A 23,973-nucleotide genomic window follows, 5' to 3' on the forward strand; every position below is an offset into this window, starting at 1 on the left:
AGACAACTGCATGCGTCGTAAAAATACTCTCGTCTTTCTAAGCTTTGAATGACTGCGGATGTAATTTAGCAGGTTAATAAATGTAGTTTATTAAATACATATATGCGAACAATATGATAAATTACATTTTATAATATATATTAAGATGTATAATTATAATAAAACGTAAATAGATCCAATTTACAAAATAAAATAAAAGTAAATTTTGATTATATAAATCAATTGACAGGCCCAACTGTAAATTTCAGACAGTATTTATTAGCATTCAGACGCAAAGGGAAGTTATCGGAATAGAAGGTCTGACTGTACTCTAGCCAATGTCCTTTTGGCACGCGGCTCGGTAGGTCAGACCGACAGTGGGGTCTGGGCTGTGAATTCACACTGAGTGTGCTATTTGCAGCCGAGGCACTTATGGAAATAAGCCTAGAGAGAGAGAAAGCCTTCAGACCTGGGTGTACTGCATAAAAAAGGCCCTATAAATTTGATGGGCTCCGATTTCTCCCAAGAAGTGCTCTTTAACGGTGCCATTAGCTGCGATAGCAATGATTCGTGCTGTGACGTTAAGGGAACTTTCGCAAAGATTCACCCGGGTCCCTTTAACTCTTCTACGACAGCCAAAAATTGCAAAGAAACACCCTTTAAGATGATTTAGAAGCTGGGGTGAGTATTGATTTCCCACTGGAGATAAAATAGTCATGCTGGGAGAAATATTACATATGTCGCGCCAGAAAGCACACGAAACAAAATGGCTGGCGAAGTTGGGTTCGGAATCTGATTCATGACTTTTTACATGTCGTTTTTTGGCAGAATACATGTTAAAAATATCACTTTGAAACACAAATTAAACTAAAATACTAAACTAAAAAAATTAGTGTACAAAAATTCTCACGGAAAACAAACGTTTAATAAAAGAAGAAAAAGATTCATGACCTTTTCACTTAATTTTTTTTTGGCAGAATATATGTTGAAACATCACTTTGGAACACAATTTTAACTAAACGGCAAAATCTCAGAAACATTTGTGTATGAAAATTCTTTAAATTTCAGCTAATCACAGAAAAACAATTTTGAATAAAAGAAAAAGATAGACTTTTTTCACTTTAGATTTTGGAAAAATAAACGTTAAAAAATCACTTTGGAACACAAATGTAACTAACAGGCTAAATTGCGCAATAATTAGCATACAATAATTCTTCAAATTTTGGTTAATGATAAATAAACAAATTTTTGATAAAAGAAGAAAAAGATTCATGACCTTTTCACTTATTTTTTGGGCAGAATATACGTTAAAACATCACTTTGGAACACAAATGTAACAAAGGCTAAACTGCGCAAAAATTCAAATACAAAAATGCCGTTAACGATAAATACAGAAAGAAACTTTTGATAAAAGAAGAAAAAGATTTATGACTTCTTCCACTTCATTTCTGACAGAATATAAGTCACTTTGGAACACAAATGCAACCCATAGGCTAAATTGCAATATTAGCATTCAAAAAATGATTCAAATTTCATTTAACGATAAATCACGTAAAGTAACTTTTGATAAAAGAAGAAAAGCAAAACCCAGACCCCCACCACCACCAAAAAAAAAAAGTTTGTCCAGCCCCTTCATCTGCTCCTAGACAAAGTAAACAATTTAGGGCCTTGTTTGCATTCAGCTCAGCGTTGCCGTCTGCATCAACAGTTTAAAACAAAGGCAATCTGAAGAGTGGGCCGAAACAGCGAAAAAAAAAACACGCAGCAACACTCCCCGCCCCAGCAACAGCCCAGAGATATGTGAAAGCACAACCAAAGGGGCCGGGAAACCGGGTGCTGGGTGGGTGCGTGTGTGCGGGGACTTTCACACACTCTCCCAGTTGCCCTCCGCAGACCAAGTACTCTCTCACACAGTGCCCATTGCTAATTAAATATGCAAATGAGGCGTGAGACCCAGACTCTGTGTGTCACATCTGCATTTACCCCCTGTCGAGGGCCCTCGGAGAGCGAGGGGGGAAACAAAAAAACCCCTCCCGCCCGAAATAAACAACAAAAAAAAAGACACTAAACAACAAACAACTAAATACCGTGCACAAACAGGCCCATTCACCAGGCCTAAATCCTCTATACAAGAGCATAACAAGCCACTCTATGGGCCGCCGATTGAAAGACAGAGAAGGGATGGTTCCTGCGTATCTCTAATTTTGTTCTCACACCATCAAAAAGATGGGAACGCCGCTCGGGTGTGGGAGAAGAAAAGCAACCTGGAGTGACTCAGTCGACGTGTTATTCCGCCTCGATTCAACAACGGAATTCATTACGGAACAATCAAAAAAGGACGCCGACGTAAAACGACGTCGTTTAACGTACGATAACAAGCCCGGAATAATTGACACGGGCTCAGGTTGCTTGAACGTGGCCGAATTAGTCGGCGAGGTGATTTCCTAATTAGATCATTAGGACCGGCTTGCGGCGGCAGGCAGGTTGGGCAGGAGCGTTATGCCCCCTGGCCTGCCTCCGACTCCGACTGCCTCCTTCCTCTCCCAGGCCAGGCCGAGGGCTTTAGGGGGGCGTGCGCATACACTCACACACACACCGCCTGGTCTGTTTCATTATGCATGCGCTAAACCATCTGTACTTCTCGCAGGTCCGCTCGTCCCAACCCGCCGCTTTCTCACCAAGTGCTTTGCTGTAATCCAATTGTGTGTTAAAACCCCGCTTTCAAAAGGCCCTTTACACAGTGGGCTCAGGAACACGAAGGCCCATAAAAGGAGGCAGAAACTTAATTTAGAAATACAAACGGGCCTTTCTGGAGTATCAATGGAAGGTGAAGCTCCAGGGATTGGAGCATTGTTTCCACAAGTAGCGTCCCCCAGATTTTTTTTTTCTTTCGGCCCGCCACAGACATTATGAGATGGTGGGTGCCGGATTCCTGCGTGGTCGCACTCGAGACTATCCGGACTATCCGAGGAAATCAGAAGGAACGTGTTTTAGAGCAATCGCCTCAGCAACACAAATATGCGCTTTTTTTTTGTTTGTTTTTTTGGGAGCAGCATATTTGGGCCATGATGCACATTACATAAAAATGACTAGGGGGAGGGAAAAAAATGAAATAATTTCTGGGAACTGCAATGAGTCACAGATGGGGAACATGTCGATGAAACCTGAAATTGTGAGCGACATGAGAAAAAAAGGAGGAAAGGCAAGAGAGAACGAGTAAATCAAGTGGAATATGCAATATTAACAATCTCTTATAATTTAATGCTTTTAAAAAATGCAAAAATGTTAACATAAAACCATTTTTCGCCAAATTTTTGGCAACTAAAATATTATTCATAGTTTCACCTGAAATCAAATGCCATTTAAAGCATAATGGACTAAAATGAAGGAATACGACATGACAAAATATTAATAATTTGTGCCAAAAGACAACTAATTTATGATCAAATGAATGATGCTCAGTTGAAAACGAATGTAATTGCCAAAACCTTTCATGAAGTTAGTAGTTGTTAGTATTTGGTAGTAGGTGAAATTTAAGTTATTATTATTATTATTTTTTTAAATATGATCAACAAAGTTGCTTTATTTGACAAAATACTGTAAAAACAGTAACATTGCGAAATTTTATTACAAGTTCAAATAACTGTTTTACATTCGAATATATTTTAAATGTAATTTATTCCTGCTATGCAAAGCTTAATTTTCAGCATCATTACTCCAGTCTTCAGTGTCACATGATCCTTCAGAAATCATTCTGAAATGCTGATTTGTTGCTCAAGATACATTTATTATCATCAAGTTGAAAACAGTTCTGCTGCTTAATATATGTATCTGCAACCTTTTTTCAGGATTCTTTAATGCGTATGAAGTGTGAGTATGCATTTAATGCATCACTGATTAATAAAAGAATCGATTTCTTAAAAAAAAATTAAAAAACCTTACTGACACCAAACTTTTGAATTCTAGTTTATATATGTACACACATTTTATCACCATTTCATACCAAGACAGGTTGTCATTCTTCTGCACGGGGAAGTGGAGAAAGACGTTTGTTTCCTTCAGGCCGCTGCCCGTGTTCAGTGTTTGAGTAACCCTGACCTCTCCCCCTGCGCTTTTACGTCACACCGTATTTAATAAGAGGCAGTGTTTAGACAGGACCCTTCTGCTTCTCCTCTATAGATCAGCCCGTTGCCGAGGCTTGCGCTGTTTTTCTTCTCTCGTGGAGCGTCGCTTGTTTACACTGCTGTTTTCGGAGGACCGGGAAGCGAGACGGGAGAGGATAGTGTTACAGGCCATGTTTACAGATCCTGTCTGGATTTTGAATAGTAATACTGGTGTGTTTTCTTTCGTTCTTCTGTAACTTTTGAGAAATACAGAATGCACATTTAAGGACAGGGACCAAGGTAGGGAGTCCTAGAGGCTTTGATGTGCTTCAGTCAAGCTCGTGCACCAGAGCAGGGTGTGTAAAAATGAGCAGAATCCACTCTGCGGTCTCCCAGCGATGACATTATGGGATCATTGTGGTACAGTAAACTAACTATTGCAATCCGGCAAAAAGCAATAAAACTATCCGAGTCTCAATTATTCTTTAGTCAGTGTGACTTGAGCTATTCCCCCCTGCAAATATAACGCTAAACCAGACTATAAGAGAGAGCTATCAATAAGCGCTAGTGCAGTAAAGGAATGCCATGTTTCCTTACTTGAACTTGTAAATCAGCTCTTGTGCTAGCGGTGTAAGACAAGCTGTCTGGATTGCCAAGCTACCGTTACCAAGACACAAAAGCGGGACATTCCTGACTTATTCGAATCCTTGTTCCCCCTGGACTGGCGGGGGCACTGGGAACAAGATATCATTATTAGCTAATGCAAGATGGAGGGTGGAGTAAAGAAAAGCTAACATAGAAAAGTCAATAGCTCAGTTTTATAACCTAGTTACCTGTCCTGCTGTCTACATAGGTAACATATAACCTTGTACAGTGAGTGACCGATTTGTAAAGTTCATGTGCACTCAAAAGTGCAAGTGTGCTGTTAGCATGTTGCTAAGCTAACAATGTGATACTTTGACAAACATAAAATACAGAGAATGCACAAATACTGAATAAAATGGTCCTAAATTTTGTGATAAATGACTACAAACCACTGCGTAAAATACGAACTTAATAGGTCAGCTTATTTTCACTGCAGTTATTTTGGCCAAATTTTAGCATGTTGCTACGCTAACGATGCAGAACTGTACCAAACATAAAAACACGACAAAGAAGAAAACTGTCCTACATTTAGTAAAGAAGATATTTTGAATTTTATCTGTCATAAACTTTATATTTGCGAAAAACTGTAGAAAACTAATTTGAATTACGCACAATTCTTTTTCACTGGAGTTATTTTAGCCAAACTTTAACATGTTGCTAAGCTAACAATGCAGTACTCTAACAAGCATAAAACACACAGCACGCACAAGTAAAATGGTCCTAAATTTTGTGATAAAAGACTGTTGTGAATTTTGTAATAACAAATTATTTGTTTAATTTCTATAATGTTACGTAAATTTTAGCATGTTGCTAAGCTAACAAAAGAAGAATGATTGATTGTTATTTTATATAATCCGCCTTCAAAAAAAAAAAAAAAAACTGTGTTGGGGGTAACGCATTACAACACGTTACTTTGTTTTCCCATTTATTTACTGACAGCTCTCCTGTGCCCATGTTGAGTGCAGAGTGTTCAGGCTAAGGCTTAACAATTTCACCTTTTTGGCCTTTACAGTTATATTAACTTTTGTTATTAAAAATTAATAAGCAAGACCAGATCAGGTGACAAAAAGTAACTCGAAAGTAACATAACACATTACTTTCCATAAAAAGTAACTAACTTATTTAAAAGTAACTAATTAGTTACTTTTTCATGGAGTAACACAAAATTATAATGCATTATTTAAAAAGTTACTTTCTTCAACACTGCGAAAAAACTTATACGCAACTTTTTTTCTCTGCATTAATTTTAGCCAAACTTTGTGTAGTATTGAGTGGGAATATTTTCCTATTCACCTCCTGTGATATGACAATGTACACCTGTTCTCTACGCTGCAGTGCCCTTTGGACTGAACATATATGCTTCCTACACTACGCAGGGCACTGGAACATAACCTTAGTCTCTCCATCCTTCTCTCTCTGGCTGGTCGAAATGTTCCAGAGGGAGAGAAGGAAAAGGGGGACCATCCTCAATGCTAGCAGCTCCTCTTTGGGAAAAGATGTATTCCCCTGGCCTGTAGGCAAACCCTTTCTTTCTTCCTGAGCGCTGTGCTTCTCGACTCCCCTGATATGAACTACAGTTTCTAGGAAAAGGCAGGAAAGGCAAGCAGAGGAGGAGGAGGAGGAGGAGGAGGAGGAGAAAAAGTTCTTGGCCTTTTCCCAGGAAGGGAGAGCGAGAGAGAATCAGAATCCCAGAATTCCCCTGGGATATGGTGAAATATACAGCCCTGGGGCCACTTTCAATTTACTCTCTGCAGTTCTCTTTCCCTCTCTCCCTCTCTAAATAGCCGGGCTGTGAGAGAGAAGTCGAAGCTGTCAGGGATCTAATGTGTACCGCGACCTCCTGTAGCCCTGATGTGGAGAAATAGAAAGATCGCGAGTGGGTCAAGTGTCTGTGTGAGCACGGATTCCTCAAAGGGAGTACGAGGAGAGGGGAATATCTGCAATACCAAACAAGAAAAGAACAAAAACCAAACCGAAATATATTAGACTTCGACAGTGAGATTGAATTTAAAATACCAGAATGAAGTGATTAGGCAAAAATAAGACCTTTGGAAACAGCCGGGCCAAAAGTAGCATACGCTACTCCAAACAAAAAGCCATATTGTTGCGATGCCTACTTCCACAAGCTCCAGACACATCCTGTCTTTGTCTTCAGAGCGCCTCTTGCTTGCCCTAGTTGAACGCACATGGTGGCACAGGTAGAGGAGTTTGTCCTTGTTCTGACAGCGAGGATCTTTCGACAAATATAGTTTAAAAAAAAAGAAAAAAAGAACCAGGCTCTCCATGTGGCCCCTGGGGTCCAGGAGAACAACACAATAGGCAGTATTGGCATTGTTATTCCTGACTCTGAGCCTATGTGTGCTGTAAGGAGAGAAGAATGCTTGCGTTTGACCTCTGTCAGGCCTGATTTCCTGCCGAAGCGGAGTTGTGTGCGAGGACGCAGTACTGAATCAGAAAAAAAGTGTTGTCAGTTTGATTGTCATTTGCCAGAGATATAATCTCAGTGAGTACCGTGAGACCCTCCATTTGTGGCACGGGAGTCTATGTGTGTACGTACGTGTGCTCCGCAATTCATCGTTCTCCAAGAGCCCAGCTGACAGGCTCCAGCTGCAGACGTGCAACGTACATGGTGGGTGTTCATTGCTGTCAGGATCGCCGACACACCTGTCTCCACAACAACCACCGCCTGTAGCCAGGTAGTCCGTCTCCAACTGACACAGAGGTGTCAATGCTTGCTACAGCCGTCATGCTGACAGTGAGGTTTTTGACATGCAATACTCCTTATACAAAGGAGATACACACACTCCAAAGTCACAAAACACAAACTCTAATACAGAAATTAATGATACCATGAAATGGGGGAACCTTTTTGATGTACTTCAACAGGGAGTTGAGGCAGGCCAAATTAAAATGTTTTTCCACACAATCACACACTCGACAGCTTGAACTAAGAAGAAATGCAAAGACAAATAAAGCTTTGCTACTTGCTATTGCTAATTAAAGGGGTAGTTCACCCAAAAATTTAAAATTGGTTATTAATTACTCAACCTCATGTCGTTCCAAACCCGTAAGACCTTCGTTCATCTTCGGAGCACAAATTAAGATATTTTTGATGAAATGCGAGAGCTTTCTGACCCTCCATAGACAGCAACGCATCTAACATGTTCAAGACCCAGAAAGGTAGGTAAGGACATTGTTAAAGTAGTCCATGTGACATCAATGGTTCAACCGTAATGTTATGAAGCTACGAGAATACTTTTTGTGCGCAAAGAAAACAAAAATAACTTTATTCAACAACTTCTTCTCTTCCATGTCAGTCTTTGATGCGCTTTCACAAGAGCTGTTTACAAGTAAAAAAATGTTGAATAAAGTCGTTATTTTTGTTTTCTTTGCACATTAAAGTCAATATTTTTATTTATTTCAGTTGCGTTGCTGTCTATGCAAGCTGTCGGATGTCTTCAAAAATATCTTAATTTGTGTTCTGAAGATGAACGAAGGTCTTACAGGTTTGGATTAATTAATGACAGAATTTCCATTTTTGGATGAACGGTTCCTTTAACCGTTCCTTTAGGCAGGTTGTATTCATAATTTAGAGCGAGAGGGAGCTTTTATTTTAGGGAGAATATGATTGGACGGAATTTGCATAGTGCAAGATGAGTCATCAATACTTTGGTCCAATTTCCCAGAAAAAAAAAGACTAATTGCTAAATCTTTAAATATTTCAGAGCTAGCATAGAGATGGCATGAAATCTACCAGACATGGACTAGAAGCAACAAAATGGGTTGTTTCAGTACAGATTTTCGTATTTATTGGGCCACAAACTGTCAACTTCACCCATAAACATGACTGTAAGTAAATCCACAGAGCATCAATACGTGGCAGGCGACATTTGCACCATTCATGGCACAGGAGGGTGTGCTTGGCTGGCCACTGATACCAGCTATAACGCTGTGGGCAGAGAAGCCTCGTCTCAAACCCCCCTCTTCCCTTCTCTCTCAGAATGAGTGAAAATAGAAAGTCTCCATGATCTTGGCAGTAGAATGTTTGGAGAAAAAAAGATGGGGTGATTCAATTTGGCAGCCAACTTTTTCACTCCCTCTCCTTTCGTTGTCTTCCTCTCTCTCTCTATCGGCTCGCTCTCTTCCTTAGAGAGTGGCTGGCCGTAGCCCGTGTTTGGAACAAACTGGAAGACACTTGCCAAGGCTGAAGCGTAACACCGCCAGGGATGCACTACCCAGCCCGCAACTTCCCCTGCAACGCACTTCTCTCCAGCCGCTTCTCACCGAGGAAACCCTCCCAGGAGACTGGCCACTAGAAAAAGTGGCCACCCACAAATCCACACATCAAAATAAAAAAAAAAATTAAAAAAAAAGACATCAAAACATTTGAGGAAAAAAAAATTAAGAATTTAAGAATAAATAAATAAAAACTATATTTAATGTAAATAAAAAGGATAAAGTTTTAATATATAAATATTAATATATATTTAATATATTATTTGGCAAGGTACATTTTAATAATAATAATAATAATAATATTAAATTAATTTCTATATGATCATATTTGCTTATATAATATATCATATATTAAATATAAAAATATTACACATGATTCTCTCTCTCTCGCTCTATTATCTGTGAATGTGGCCTTGATAAATATTACATAAATACAAAAAAATTATGACAAAAATACAAAACATAAATAAATGGATTTAGAATTAATGCTTTCATATATAAACCACACTATTTAACATAAACAAAAGTATAAAGTGTAAAAATATTAATATATATTTCATATATTATTTATCAAGGTACGTTTTAATAATGATAATAATTATAAAATTATATTATTATAATAATAAATTTGGCCTTGATAAATATTACATAAATATAAAACAACAATGACAAAAAATAAAACATTTTAAATGATATTGCATATAAAATTATATTGCATCATATAAATATTATTGCAATTAACTGTACAATTTGTTTTGTTATATTCATCATATTATATTTTTTACTGGTCTATAGTGAGGTTACAGGACTGAAACAGCCAGCCTACATAAAATAAAGACAAATTACGTAATTTTTCAAGAAATACAATCCTTATTGATTTTTCATTTTATATTGATTTGATTTAATTCACCCAATGAATGAAAATGATAAAAACTAATTTCAAAATGTAACCGGTCGATACTTCTTCGTTCTTGTGCACTTTCTAAATTTCACGTAAATCACCCCCGTGTCCATATTTCACATACAGTAAGTGTTGCATAAACAATCTCCCCACAGCCCACAAACAAGGCACTACGTTCAAAGCCCTGACACAAGCTCTATATTGTCTAGACGAGACATTTTTATTTATGCTGCGCAATTGTGTCATGAATTAGAATTCAAAAGCGATCGTTTCGAGAGACTGGGGAAGGAAAAGCCTTTGGACAAATGCTCAGTTGTGAACGGCGACTCGGTCCAAGTCCCTGGCGTACACCCGAGGCATTCATAGAGATGCCAGCCAAAGCTCTAGGTTGTCATTTCAACCCTTCCAGGCCCTTAAACTAACAGTGAAATCGGTAGAAGAACAGGGAGGGCGTGAAAAACAGATACGCGCTGCTGTCTACAAACAAAACCGGCGTGTGCTGTCTCAATCATGGCTGAAGGACAAGAAAGCGCTACAGCGTCCAACACGCGTCAAGACAGACAGGCCAATGAGAACTGACAATTTCACGTAGGATGCTGAAATTCATTTTCACCCTACGTGTGGAAATATAATGCCATCACGCTCTGCTCCCACACCGTCGCTCCTCCCCTCCGCCTCCATTTTGTGCCGATCAGTCTGCCACCATTTTAAGACAGTCGCTTCTCGACAGGAACACAAAATGAAACAATTGGGCCTGTCAGGTGAGAAACTCATCGTCTGTTTGCGGCAATTGTACTTCAGACTATTCAAACACAATCGTTCTAATAATTAAAAATGCAATCGTGTACATAAACAAAAGAGCGGGAAAACGTGCCAAAAGCAACTCATTGGCGCTCTTCATCGTCCTTTTTTTTTTTTTCCTCCGCCACACAAGCTTATCCCAACCATAGCTGCTAAATCGTCCTGCCAGGCACAGCAATACTGAGAGAATCACGTTAGCTGCTTCTATTGTTGGATGACACAGAAAACGCCGTTGCCAAGAAGTTTACTGCCAAGTTCAACAACATCCTGATTTGAAAAAAAGGAGGGAAAAAAGACAAAAGTCCGATCCCACACACGCAGGCGCGTATAACCATTACTTTTGGGAGATTCATTAATAACGCAGAGTTGCAGATGTTACCATTTATCTCTAATACACCCTCACTCCTCTTAATACTTCACACCCTGGCAGCCATCTTAAAAGCTCTGGCAACCATTTTAAAAGTGCCCTCTCTTTATTTGAGCGCATGCCATCCCCCCGTGCCACCCTTTGCCGAACAATAGGCTACTCAGGATTTAGCAACCACGGTGGCCAAATCCATAATTTGCCGTTTTTTATGGCAAACAAAATGGGAAAAAACTGATATGAATAAGATAGAAACTGAGTGACGATGCCTAATGTTGTGTTCTACAGTTCTACCAACAATAAAACTGATTGAACACAAGGTCAAAATATCATATTGCAACACAATACAATGCAATACATAGAATCTATGCAAAAATTTGTAAAATAAGATCATTTGTTGCATGCATGTAGGAAGTGTATGTTCTCAAAAAGAAGTCTAAAAACCTGAAAAATTGCATGTAAAATGTAATAATAAATAATAAATGCAATAAGATAGCCTATAATATTTAATATTAACTTAAAATCCAAACACAAAAATACTTTGTGTTTGGGTGCTGTTAGATTTTTATTTTTATAGAAATTAATACTTGTATTCAAGGATGCATTAAATTGATCAAAAATAATGTTACAAAATATTTATTACAATATAAAAGATCTATTTCTAATAAATGCTGATCTTTTTAACTTCCTAGTCATAAAACAAATGGTTTCAAAAAAGAGCGATTATCTTAACATTGGTAATGTTAATTAGGGCTGCAAAACGATTAGTCGCGATTAATCGATTCAAAATAAAACGTTATGTTTACATACTATATGTGTGTGTACTGTGTACGTTTATTATGTATATATAAATACACACACGTATATGTATATATTTTTAAAAATATTTGTATGTAAACACATATATATATAAATATTTTACATATAAATCTAACATATTTTTCCTTAATATATATATATATACATATATGTATGTATATACATAATAAATATACGCAGTACACACACATGTAGTATGTAAACATAAGCTTTTCGCAGCCCTAATGATAATAAATGTTTCTTGAGCAGCAAATCAGCATATTAGAATGATTTCTGAAGGATCATGTGACACTGAAGACTGGAGTAATTCAGCTTTGCATCAGAGGAATAAATTACATTTTAAAATATATTAAAATAATAAACAGCTATTTTAAATTATAATAAAATTTCACAATTTTACAGTTTTTACTGTATTTTTGAACAAATACATGCAGCCTTGGTGAGCATGAGAGATTCCTTTATTTCGGTGACATTGTTGAAATTACATTAAAGATTTTTACTTTTTCATAAGTAAATCACCCCAGTAAATAAAACAGTAAAATAAACGTCTTTACAATATTATAATTTCTTGTTAACCTCAAAAATGAAGTGTAACTACTGAATGGTGCAAAAATGCATCTTTTGAAGACATCTGCAGACCGCAGGATGAAAAGTGGTTTGCATAAAGGAGGAATTTTTCCACAGTTCACATTACAAGGCACCGCTGGACAGTAAATGTTTGCTTGACTGCCATAACACTGAATTCACAACACCAGCTATATAACGTTTCATATTACAGGCTGTTTTACAGCAATGCGAGCGGCTGATGTACTGCAGCGGTGTGTGCATGTGTGTGTGTGGACCTCTGCCCAGACCTGGAGGCCCGAGTCTCATTTATAATGCCTGTTGTTCTGTTAAGATGCTCAAGGAATCACTCACCCACGGCAATTCCAGCAGCGACGGCGGATCAATTAACGAAAGCATGATTAACATTACAGCAGAGCGCCGTGGAATAATGGACGTCTCGGGAAAGTGGATTAGGACGAGAGGAACCTTGACGTGCGGCCCGAGATATTGCGCCAGTGAAGGACGCCATCAGCAGCGGCATGACATAAGCCAGACCGAAATAGTTTGGGAATGCAATTGATGAATTGCCATATTGATTCAGTTCTGCCTCACTTACCATAATTATAGCGCTGTAATGGATAGCATTACCGCTGCTGCTTTTTGTTTTATCCTTTCTTTTCCTTTTTCATCAACTCTCCACTTCTGAACTAGTTTGGAAACTGTACAAACATGTATATGGTTATCCGCTCCGATCGGAAAACCAGAGATGCAAATGACATACTTCTGAAGCGCCTGAACTTGTCAAAATCGACTCTTAACTGGAAGCCCTTTATAATTATGCTGATTTCGGGTTCATCTGAACCTGATTGCATGAGTTTCTTAGGGAGAATTTACATAAAATCCATTCTTGCATTCAAAAAACAGCTACACTGAGTGCAACAGACGTGAACATGGTGTATCTAAGCACACTTATAAAAGTTGGACTACTTTTAAATGAAAAACACACTATTTGATGTGATGCAAAATTGTAGGATGAAACAGATAGAAAATAAGCGCATAAAATGTGACGCAATGTCCAAAAACATCTCTTAATGTGAAAAAAAACTAATATAAATATATATATATATATATATATTGTATAAAAAATATCATAAATAAAAATATCATAAATAACATAAACAACAAACTAATAAAAATTGAAAAAATTGAAAATGCACTAAAATAAATATGCAAATGAAAATAAAAATATAATACATAATATATAATGAAACAAAAAACTTAAAATGCATGCAAATTCACACAAAAACGATAAGTATCAATTATATTTATTTTCTTATTATATTTTATATAACACATATTTTTATATATTTTAAATAATATTAATGCTATTATATTATTATTGTTTTTATTTGTTGTTTTTGAGTCATATATATTTAAAAACTATATAAATATGAGTGGAAAAAATTATATTAATAAAATTAATGATTAAAATATGTATAATTATAAATAAATACATTTGAGGTTTATAAATACATCACGTTTATTACATAAAATAATTTATATATATGTATGTGTGTATTTATCTATACACAATAAATAAATACATATATAAATATATACATATTTAGAATAATATCATATACGTACATTTAATAGCAATAGATTTTTCAAGGATATTTGTATATATATATATAAACATTTTCATATTATTTAATTAAATAATTGTATATAAAAATTATACAAACTTCAGGCAAAACAAATTACATAAATGTGTATATTCATAATTTTTATAAATCAACTAGTCGTCCATCACGGCTCTACTACCTTGATGCTTTCTCAATGTCACTATTGTAGCGTAACCCTCCGCGGCGTGCTGCCTCTCAGGGTCGCTCTGATCTGATGAAGAATGCCAGCGTGGGGAGCCAGTGTCAGTCCCACATAGACACAAAGTGCCGACTCATAGCGGGCCTCCCCCTCTCTCTGCGTCTCAGTCATTGATAACTAGAAAATGTTACCAGAGAAAGGTTACTATGAGCCACACAATGGGCTTCTTGTATTGTTGCAACCCCCTGGGTCGAGGAGAGAGGGAGAGAGGGGACTCCTGGCACGTCTCCTTTCAGAAGGCTCTGTTACACACTGAGTCAAGCCTTTATAGTGCTAGTATGATCATGTAGAGACGTTTTTGCAAGTTTGTTCTGTGTGTTACGTCAAACCATAGTTTATGAAGTAGTAAAACGCCACTATATAAAATTGAAAAGTGAAAACATTCCTGGATGTAAGCTCAGTCATTTTTGAGCAAATACGAAATACTAATAAAAGCGATTCAAATATTTTAGAGTAGATTCTGTTCTAAAGGTACTAGATGACAGTCCAGAAAAAGCAAGAGGAGCGTATGGTAAGGGTGGTGTGGAGAGATCGATGGGGTTGTAAGGGACTGCCGTCTCTCAGGTTACTGTGTGTGTGTTGCCCACGAGCCCGTCTGGAGCTCTGCCCTGACCACACACACGTCCCGATAGTCCTGCAGCACCCACTCTGAGGCAGTAAAACAGTTTTACTACATTTTATTTATACGCAGACTGAAACTAACAAGTTTACAATAAAATATAATAATAATAACAACGTTAATAATTATAATAATAATTATTATTATTACACATTGAATACATTATTATTGTAGTTGTTAAATTATAACAACAACAACATCATATACATATGAATTATTTAATAATAATTTATATTTAATATATTAAATATAAATAAATAAAAGTAAATAAATGTTAAATGTAATAATAATAAAATAATAATAATAATTATTCATTTTAAATAACATTTTAACTTTTTATTTTTATACAAAAAATAAAAATATGAATATACTAAAAATAATTTACTGAATATGACCACAAGTGGTTTACAAACATCTGTAGTCTATCCAAACGCTATCAATTAATATTCATAATAATATTATGTACTAATATTACAGTAGTAACACAAATGGGTTTATAATAATAATAATAATAGTATTTATTATTATTATTTTATGTTTTAAATCTAATTTTAATTATTTTTATTAAAAATATATTAAAAATATTAATGTACAAAAACCTCATGTGGTTTACAAACAGCTGTAGTCTATCCAAATGCCTCCAATAAATATTCATATTAATATTAATTACTACTAATATTATAGTAGTAAGATGAATTTGTTTATAATAATAATTATTATTATTATTACTATTATTATTATTAGTTTACATTTTAAATAACATTAAATATTTTATTTAAAAATATATTAAAAATGTGAATGTACAAAAAGTTATTGAATGTGACCTCAAGTGGTTTACAAAGAGCTGTAGTCTAATTATTATTATTTAAAATATGTAACAATAGTAATATATAAACTATATTATTATTATTATTATTGTTGTTGTTGTTTTTACAAAACCAGTTTTAAAAATATTTACGGAATGTATAGTCCTCGTAGTGGTTTACAAATATCTGTAGCCTCTCCAAAAAATAACGATTAGCATTAAAGCTAACATTCCTAACTTTAAAAAAAAAATCATTCTACGCCAAAAAGCATCTAGTAATATTACAGCAGCACCAGTAATTGGATTATAAATGTCATAGTGACTGAATGAACTTGCAGATCTACAGACGTGTGTGTATTGGCTGGCTATGCTTGTTGAGCTGTGGACAATGTCAGCCCAGCCCATCGACCAACGTATCGATCTCTGCTGGGAGAAATTGAGACGGAATTTGCAGTAGTGCAGCTAGGATTTCTGGGCACCACTCACGCTCGCTGCACACCACTATCTCCCTCCCTGGACTTTTACACTGCTTTCTGGGACTCCCTCCTTTTTTGACGGAGGTTTTTGCTCAAAGATTCAGTGGCTGATACGTGATAACGTACCGTAGCTCCATTAAAAACACGTTTTAAAGCAAAATTCATTTCAAACCCTATATTTTCTTATTTCTTTGTGTTCAGCTATTTCTTCAGTTGAACACAAAAGCAGGTGTTTGCTCTGTTTAATGCAATAAATGAGTAGTTTGGACCACTTTTATGGACGTTTTGTCATTATGGAGCACAACCATACATGCTCAGGTGGGTTTGGAATGACATATGAAAAAATGTTCAATCAGGAGCATTTTTAAGAGTAAATCGCGGTGCAAAACACCAAATAAATGCCTGCACATGTATGTAAGCAGACTCCTGACCCTCGTGTACGGCCACTTTTAGAGCTGTCAAATATCCTGACCTGAATTCATGGCTAGATCCGACTTCAGCACCCTGTCACTCGTATGGATTACACTCCACGGACCAGGTTGCAACACAGCAGAGGCAAGATCTCAATGTCAGGCCTGTTTCTTTACAATCATTCCTTCTATCCCTCCCTTTCTCTCGCTCTCTCTCGCCTTCACTTCTACTAGAATATCCTCAGTTGGCCTTTGGACAGTGTCTCTGGAGGGAGGCAATGCATCAGGCTATTTATCACCCAGCAGTTCCCGCAGTAATCAATTAGTCTTTCAGTGGGCGTACCTGGCCCCTCCGGCCTGGCACTACCTGTTACAAGCCTGCCTTCCTGGAATTGCAGGGCCTGAACTTCTCTCTTGTTTCTCTTTCTCCCTCCTTTCCTCTCACGTGGTCAGCACACTGAGCCGGTGCTCGGGGTAAAACGGGCCTGTTATCAGCAGATGGTAGGGTCGACAAAGGACCAGCATAACCATACATGAATGATAGCTCAAATCAAGTGATTTGTTGAGGAGAGGTGTGCTATTACTTGTCTAAGTGAGCAGAAATTTTTTGCATTGTGGATGATAGAATGGGCAAAAGAAAACCTTTTATACTTATAATGAGAGGGATAAGAGGCATATCTAGAGACCAGAACATCAAAGAGGCTTTGACTAGTAAACAGCCACTTTGCAAAGAGTGCTATTATTTATGAAAACTAAAATGAAAACAAGAACTAAAACAAAAACTAAAACAATTGAAAACGAAAACTAAAATGAAAACAAAAACTAAAACTAAAACTAAAACTAAAACTAAAACAAATGAAAACGAAAACTAAAATGAAAACTAAAACAAAAGCTAAAATGAAAACAAAACTAAAACAAAACGAAAATGAAAACAAGAAAGAAAAAAAAACTAGAACAAAATTAAAAGGAAAACTAAAATGAAAACGAGAACTAAAACAAAATAAAAACAACACTAGATGAAAACATTTTCATTGACTGAAATAGACAAATAAATAAAAACATACAAATAAATGGGAAAAACTAACCACTAACCACTAACACCAACTCCCATTTCCCTAATTTGTGGCACTTTCTGTAACGCAATTCCCTTTCCAGACGTTCATTCTGTGTGGGAACCAACCGTTCGCGACCCTTCTCAGACGCGTATGTAATCGAGTCTGAAACTAAACAGGTTTTAATTCTGGATTCATTAATATAAACCGCAATACCTCCTAATCCCATTTCCTCTCGGTATCGATTCGGCGCGTACATAATTTCAAAGCTCGCTTCGGTAATTGCAAACGAGCATTTACATAAATCTGTCGGCGCTGACTAAATGTTTGGTGAATAAACGACACAAGTGCGCACTCATTGATATTCAAGCGCAGACAAACAGAACAAAGGCAGAAGCGGGCAGCGGAGCCAGTGTTTGCGGCCCTCGAGTGCCACTCGGAATCACTGGTTCCCAGGGTTGTCAGGGAGCCCATGCCAAGGCTGGAGGGGGGCGCATGTGGGCACGGGCGTCGCACAACAAACACAACCGTGGTGATGTTGAGAAAATATCCACCCCCCACCCCCAAAACGCGCACCAAAACAGCACCAAGTCACACAAAGACAAGGGTATGTGTGCGTTTTGGGGGTGGGGAGGGTCCTGAAAGGGCGCACTGTTTACTGTCTGGTCTCCCCCAGCACCGCACAGCCTGTCTCACTTCAAACAAAGCTACTGGCAAGGGAGCGGCAGCAGCCCCTGTTTCCAGGGCCACTGGAGTTTCAAAGAAGTGAAAGAGGGCAGCAGTCTGGAGGCTACAGGGCCCAGGCTGGCATACTTGGCTAGCGTCGTGGCCAGGTGGTCTGGGCACATTGGCAAGACACTGGCACGCCGCCCTATGCAGATGGCTCCCGTCGCCGCCTTTTTAGGTGTCGATCTCTCTCTCCGTCTCCCTTTCTTTCTCCCAACGCAAAGTCGGACATATGCCCTCCCTCAAGGTTCGAAGGACGCATGTGAAAAAGGAAAGTGAACGCTTGTTGTTTTTGAATTCAGACCTCGACGAAAAAGCAAAAAGGAGATGCCAGCTGTGCTGGGCTGCCTTTATGCATGTGCCCGTGCCATGCTGGGACACCATCACCATGGCATCCGAAAGTCCCCAGCGGACCCTCTGTTCCGCTCGGCAAAGACGTGGATGTATCGATGGCAAATGCATAGGAGAATGCGGAAAAACGTGAAGTTGTTCGGTCTTTTAAAAAAAGAGAGAGAGAGAAAAAAATACGAAATCCCCTGCTGTTGTGTTCCAGGTTTATGGGGGCCCGAAATCAGGTTCTGTGGTTGTGTGAAATGCTCCCAGAACATATGGAGGAGGATTCGCCAAGCCCCGCTTCACAGCTGTCTGCACCCAGCGAAGACGTACCCTCCCTTTCCCTGCTCCATTGATGTACACACACACCGACACACAAGACCTCCAGAAACACGCACGCACGCACGCACACACACACACACACACACGCGCGTGCATATATATATATATATATATATATATATATATATATATATATAAATCATAAAATGTTTCAGATTTAACTATGGACTGCATGATAGAATAGTACGTAGTAATATGATGATGGAAAGAAACACTATCCCGCACATTTTCCTACTGCTTCAAATCTTGCAAGCCAGTCGCTCGGTCACACTTTACATAACAGCGCTCGTGTTACTGCTATAGTAATTCAATACAGTACATGCAAAAGGATGAAATGAAACGTCGTAACAATGTGTCATCAATCGATCACTTTCATAGTAAGATATGTCAGAAATCAATTCACGAACAGCAATCGTGATAGTTACAAAACGCTGTCCAGATATCAAAAGGAACATTTTGGGTTAAGTACAAGTTAAGCTTAGGCAAAATTTGGATTATGATAAAAACAAACTCCACTTCTCCCATCTTTTTATCAAAAAAAAAAAAAAGGGTTACAACTGAAGTGATTGAAGCCAATCTATAATGTTAAAATGACATTTTAGTGTGTAAATGTCACTTACTAACATTTTCTGTGTAAAGTTAGATCCAATATTACAATTTAGTCTGCATGACAATAGCATAAACCCCAAAACGACTGTAAAATGATGATTTAAACAGCTTTCTGGCTCAAATAATATATTAATTCTTCTTAAAACACAAGTACTTTCTGGTTTTAAATCCTCTAAAGATCGGCACCATTCACTTCCATTGTTAGTGTCTCACCTCCATTTTTCTTTTTTAGTCGCAATCATTTTTTGTGGTGATCTACATTATGCTGCAAATGAGCTTAACTTTGATATATTCCTTTATCTAAGAGAACTTTTTAAGGTTCATCGATGGTTCCTTGAAGAACCTGCAAACCTTCTTAATTTATTTTTTCTTTTGCTTGAGTTGAGCTAAATGGTTCTTTGGAGAATAAAAAATCAGTTTCCGAATTCTTAAAAATATAAAATATGCTGAAAAAGGTATGAATTTTATCATCTCGCCAAAAAAAAAACACTGGACAAAGTCTTCCTCCCCTCACCCTCCTGTGGCCCTGTGTGTCTAAGGTATGTACAATACGCCATCATTACCGAATCATTATCTGGTTTTAGCACTGACGGTGGAATTGTGTGCCTCCTGAAAGCCTCCTTTTTTATGCTGATGAGCCTTCTGAAATTTCCTCCGGTTCCTGTGGCCTGCGCTTCCACATGCCGCTGATAATTAGAGCACCACTGTGAACCGTACGAGGCCACTTTTGACCGTACCATCGATAAATGTGGCAAAAGGGGCAAAAAGTCTGGAGACAAGGAGGGACAAGAGGCCCTTTAAAGGGGTCAAGCGGCTCCCTGAAATCCTCACAGTGCGGCTCTGGGCGACCCAGACGTCCCCCTCCACCCCCGGTGAGCGAGGGGCAGGTTGGCTCTTTCAAGCCTCAGCTCAATGTTTGGCCATTATCCTTTTGTGGCGAACCCTTCTCCCTGTCTGAGTCCTACAGGCAGAGTCTTACAGCTTGTAAATGGAGCTAATCTCACTGCGAAACTCCACTGTGAGCGTCTGCCTGGACTTCCAGTGTAGATGATAGCTCTGTTCTCAACCGGATGGCTAGACTGTAGCGAATTTGCCTTAATTCTACTGCAAAACAGGCGAAAAATAGTTCAAAAGAGGCTTATTGCAATACGATTTATTCACTAATATTCTAATATGTTGATTATTATTGGTGCTTTATTAATTCATTAAAATGAATTTTCTTAATATTTTTGTGGAAAACGGTGATAATTTGTTTTTCAGGATCTACGATGAATAGAAGGTTCAAAAGAGCAGTGTTTATTTGTACTTTTGTAACATTATAAATGTCTTTACTGTCACTTTTGATTAATTCTGAAACATTAAAAAGTATTTTTAACAAATTTTCCGCAAATATATTAAGCAGCACAGGAGTCTTCAACATTGATAAGAAGAAATGTTTCTTGAGCAGTAAATTTGCATATTAGAATGATTTCCAAAGGATCATAAAGTCTGGAGTAATTCAGCTTTGCATCACAGGAATGAATTACATTTAAAAACATATTCAAACTATAAACTAGTTACTATAAATCACAATAATATTTCACTATATTTTTACTGGATTTTTCATCAGATAAATGCATCCTTAGTGAGCATAAAAAATAAAATTTTCACTATTCCAAATTTGTGAACGGTAGTGCACTGCAAATATTAGCGCATTTATAGTACATGTATGTATATATTTGTGTTTATGTCTGTTAGCCTTACAATTTTAATATCTGTTTGAGTTAATAATGACTTTAAAATCCTCACTTTATCATTTTAACTCACAAACAACTTTAGTGATTTACAAAACAGCTTGAGAATCATTACAAAAAAACGGGTCAAAAAAACGAAATCGTCTTTTGAGCGAATCAAAGGATGCTCAAACAAACAGAATCATTTGGCAGATCGACATTTGTGCTCAGCTTGAATGAAACAATGACGGATGCTCTTTTGATATCTGACGCGTGCTTTCTTCTACCATATCTCTCTCATATACTGCTGTACCACCCCAATGATTCCCCTCTCCATCTTGAGCAGCGTTTATTCCTCTGATCATTCAATCCACTCGAATCTGCTAAATTCCTTCTCTGATCCTCCCCAGGCCTCTCGCTCTCTCTTTCTCATTCGCACACACACACATTGCTCTCTAAAGCTTGTGTTCGGTATTGTATCACACACATCCAAATCATCAGCCTCCGTTCTGAAGTTTCTGTGCAATAAACATGGAAAAAAATAAATAAATAACTAAAAATCACGTTCTGTAAAAAAGTGGAACCACATCAAAAGAGATTTTAATCCTGTCTGGATTCATAGCTGTCCTCTTTACTATTAATAGCGAGTAAGGGGGAAGGAACATTATGGATTGATTTATTTATTGTGTCATGTATTAAGACGCATGTTACTGTGAGGTCCCTCTCGGAAAAAAAAGACAAACAAAATAAAAAGCCGCTATTTCTGATAACCTATTTTGGAGTGTGTGAAAAAAAAATGTAGCTTTTGCACCCCAATTAACAGCGTGAATGAAAACGACGCACTAAGCTGGCCGTGCAAAAGTCGATCCTCTTTTGGCTTCTTTCGGCATGCCGTTTTTTAATCAAGAATTAAAAACAACACGTAATTCTGTCTTTAGTCTATTGCAGAGCATACTAGCTTGAGAGGTGAGCTGAACATGTTAGTTTTTTGAACTGTGAACTGAGGCATCTGCTACTCTGTATCCACAACAAGCAGCATGAAGGCGTTTAAAAGAATTTAAAATGTCATTTAATAAAATTAAGTGGCATTTTTACTCCACTTTTCCGATAAAATTCCAATAAAAAAGAAAAGTGTCCCCCCATTTAAAAGTTTGATGTTGGCAAGTTGTTTCTGAAAGCCTATTCTGCTCAACAAGGGTGCATTTATTTAATCAAAAATAATATCAAAAGTAATATTGTGAAATATTATTACAATTTAAAATAACTGCTTTGCATCTGAATCAATTTTAAAATGTCATTTATTTCTGTGATGCAAAGGTGAATTTTCAGCATCATTATTCCAGTCTTCAGTGTCACATGATCCTTCAGAAATCATTCTAAAATGCTGATTTGCTGTTCAAGAAACATTTCTTACTACTGATGAACAGAACAGTTCAAAAGGACAGCATTTATTTGAAAGAGCAATCTTTTGTAACATTATAAATGTCTTTACTGTTACTTTTGATCAGTGTAATGCATATTTGCTGAATAAAAGTATATATGGGCCACGGCTCCAACATAAGTGTTATAATGTTAAAACATGCAAAATAAATCAACAAATAGCTATAAAAAAATACAGTATAAATACAGTAAGCAATCCCAAATAAGTATATATATATATATATATATATATATATATATTAGTGCTGTCAAACGATTAATCGCGATTAATCGCATCCAAAATAAACGTTTTTGTTTATGAAATATATGTGTGTGTACTGTGTATATTTATAATGTGTATATATAAATACACACACATACAGAATATATTTTGAAAATAATTACATGTATTTACATGTATATATTTAGATAATTTATATTACATATAAATATATTTAATATACAAATTTAACATATTTTTCTTAAATATATACATGCATGTGTGTATTTATATATACAAAATAAATATACACAGTACACGCACATATTTTATGTAAACAAAAACTTTTATTTTGGATGCGATTAATCACGATTAATCATTTGACAGCACTAATATATATATATATATATTTTGTTTTTGAAATTTGTTTGAAAAGAGTGGTTACGTGCTCTCGATCTGTGCCGTCCACTCTTGACCGCAGGCCTCACGGAGCACAGCATTTTATAAACACTCAGGGAGCACGTCTAATCCTGCAGCCCGTATTAATCAGGAACGCTCTTTTCGGAGTCCCTCGTCTGTGTTTCCTTCTGCAAGCCTGAGCTAAATGAATTAAAGAGGAGGGTTTAAGGATCTGCGGTTTGGCTTGAAAAAATGAAATAATCAGAGGAGGAAAAAAAAATACGACAAACCCTCAAACGGCAGAAAGTCTATTTTGGAAAAGCTGAAATACCAAGGTACAACACTTTGGCTTCACCCAAAACCAAAGATAAACACATGCTATCACTGTGATTATATATATATTTAAAAAAAACGTGCCCCTCTTGCTGTGATTTGGGGTTGCTGTTACCGACAAGCGTGTACATGTGTTTCTCATTTACGTGAAGGATTTTAATTCCTTACAGCAGTTTTACAGATCTCTCATTATCCAGCTATGTCGAAAAGGGAAAACGGCAATAGTAAAAGTCGGCAGAA

General features: G+C 37.1%; 1 protein-coding gene across 9 annotated transcripts in view; it reads right to left on the bottom strand.

The window, feature by feature from the left end:
* The window catches only part of nfia (nuclear factor I/A), a 191,692-nt gene that overhangs the window by 81,180 nt on the left and 86,539 nt on the right, over positions 1-23,973 (bottom strand). The gene's annotated exons all lie outside the window — the stretch shown is intronic.

Source organism: Onychostoma macrolepis, chromosome 22 (genome assembly GCF_012432095.1).
Source record: "Onychostoma macrolepis isolate SWU-2019 chromosome 22, ASM1243209v1, whole genome shotgun sequence".
Taxonomy (NCBI): domain Eukaryota; kingdom Metazoa; phylum Chordata; class Actinopteri; order Cypriniformes; family Cyprinidae; genus Onychostoma; species Onychostoma macrolepis.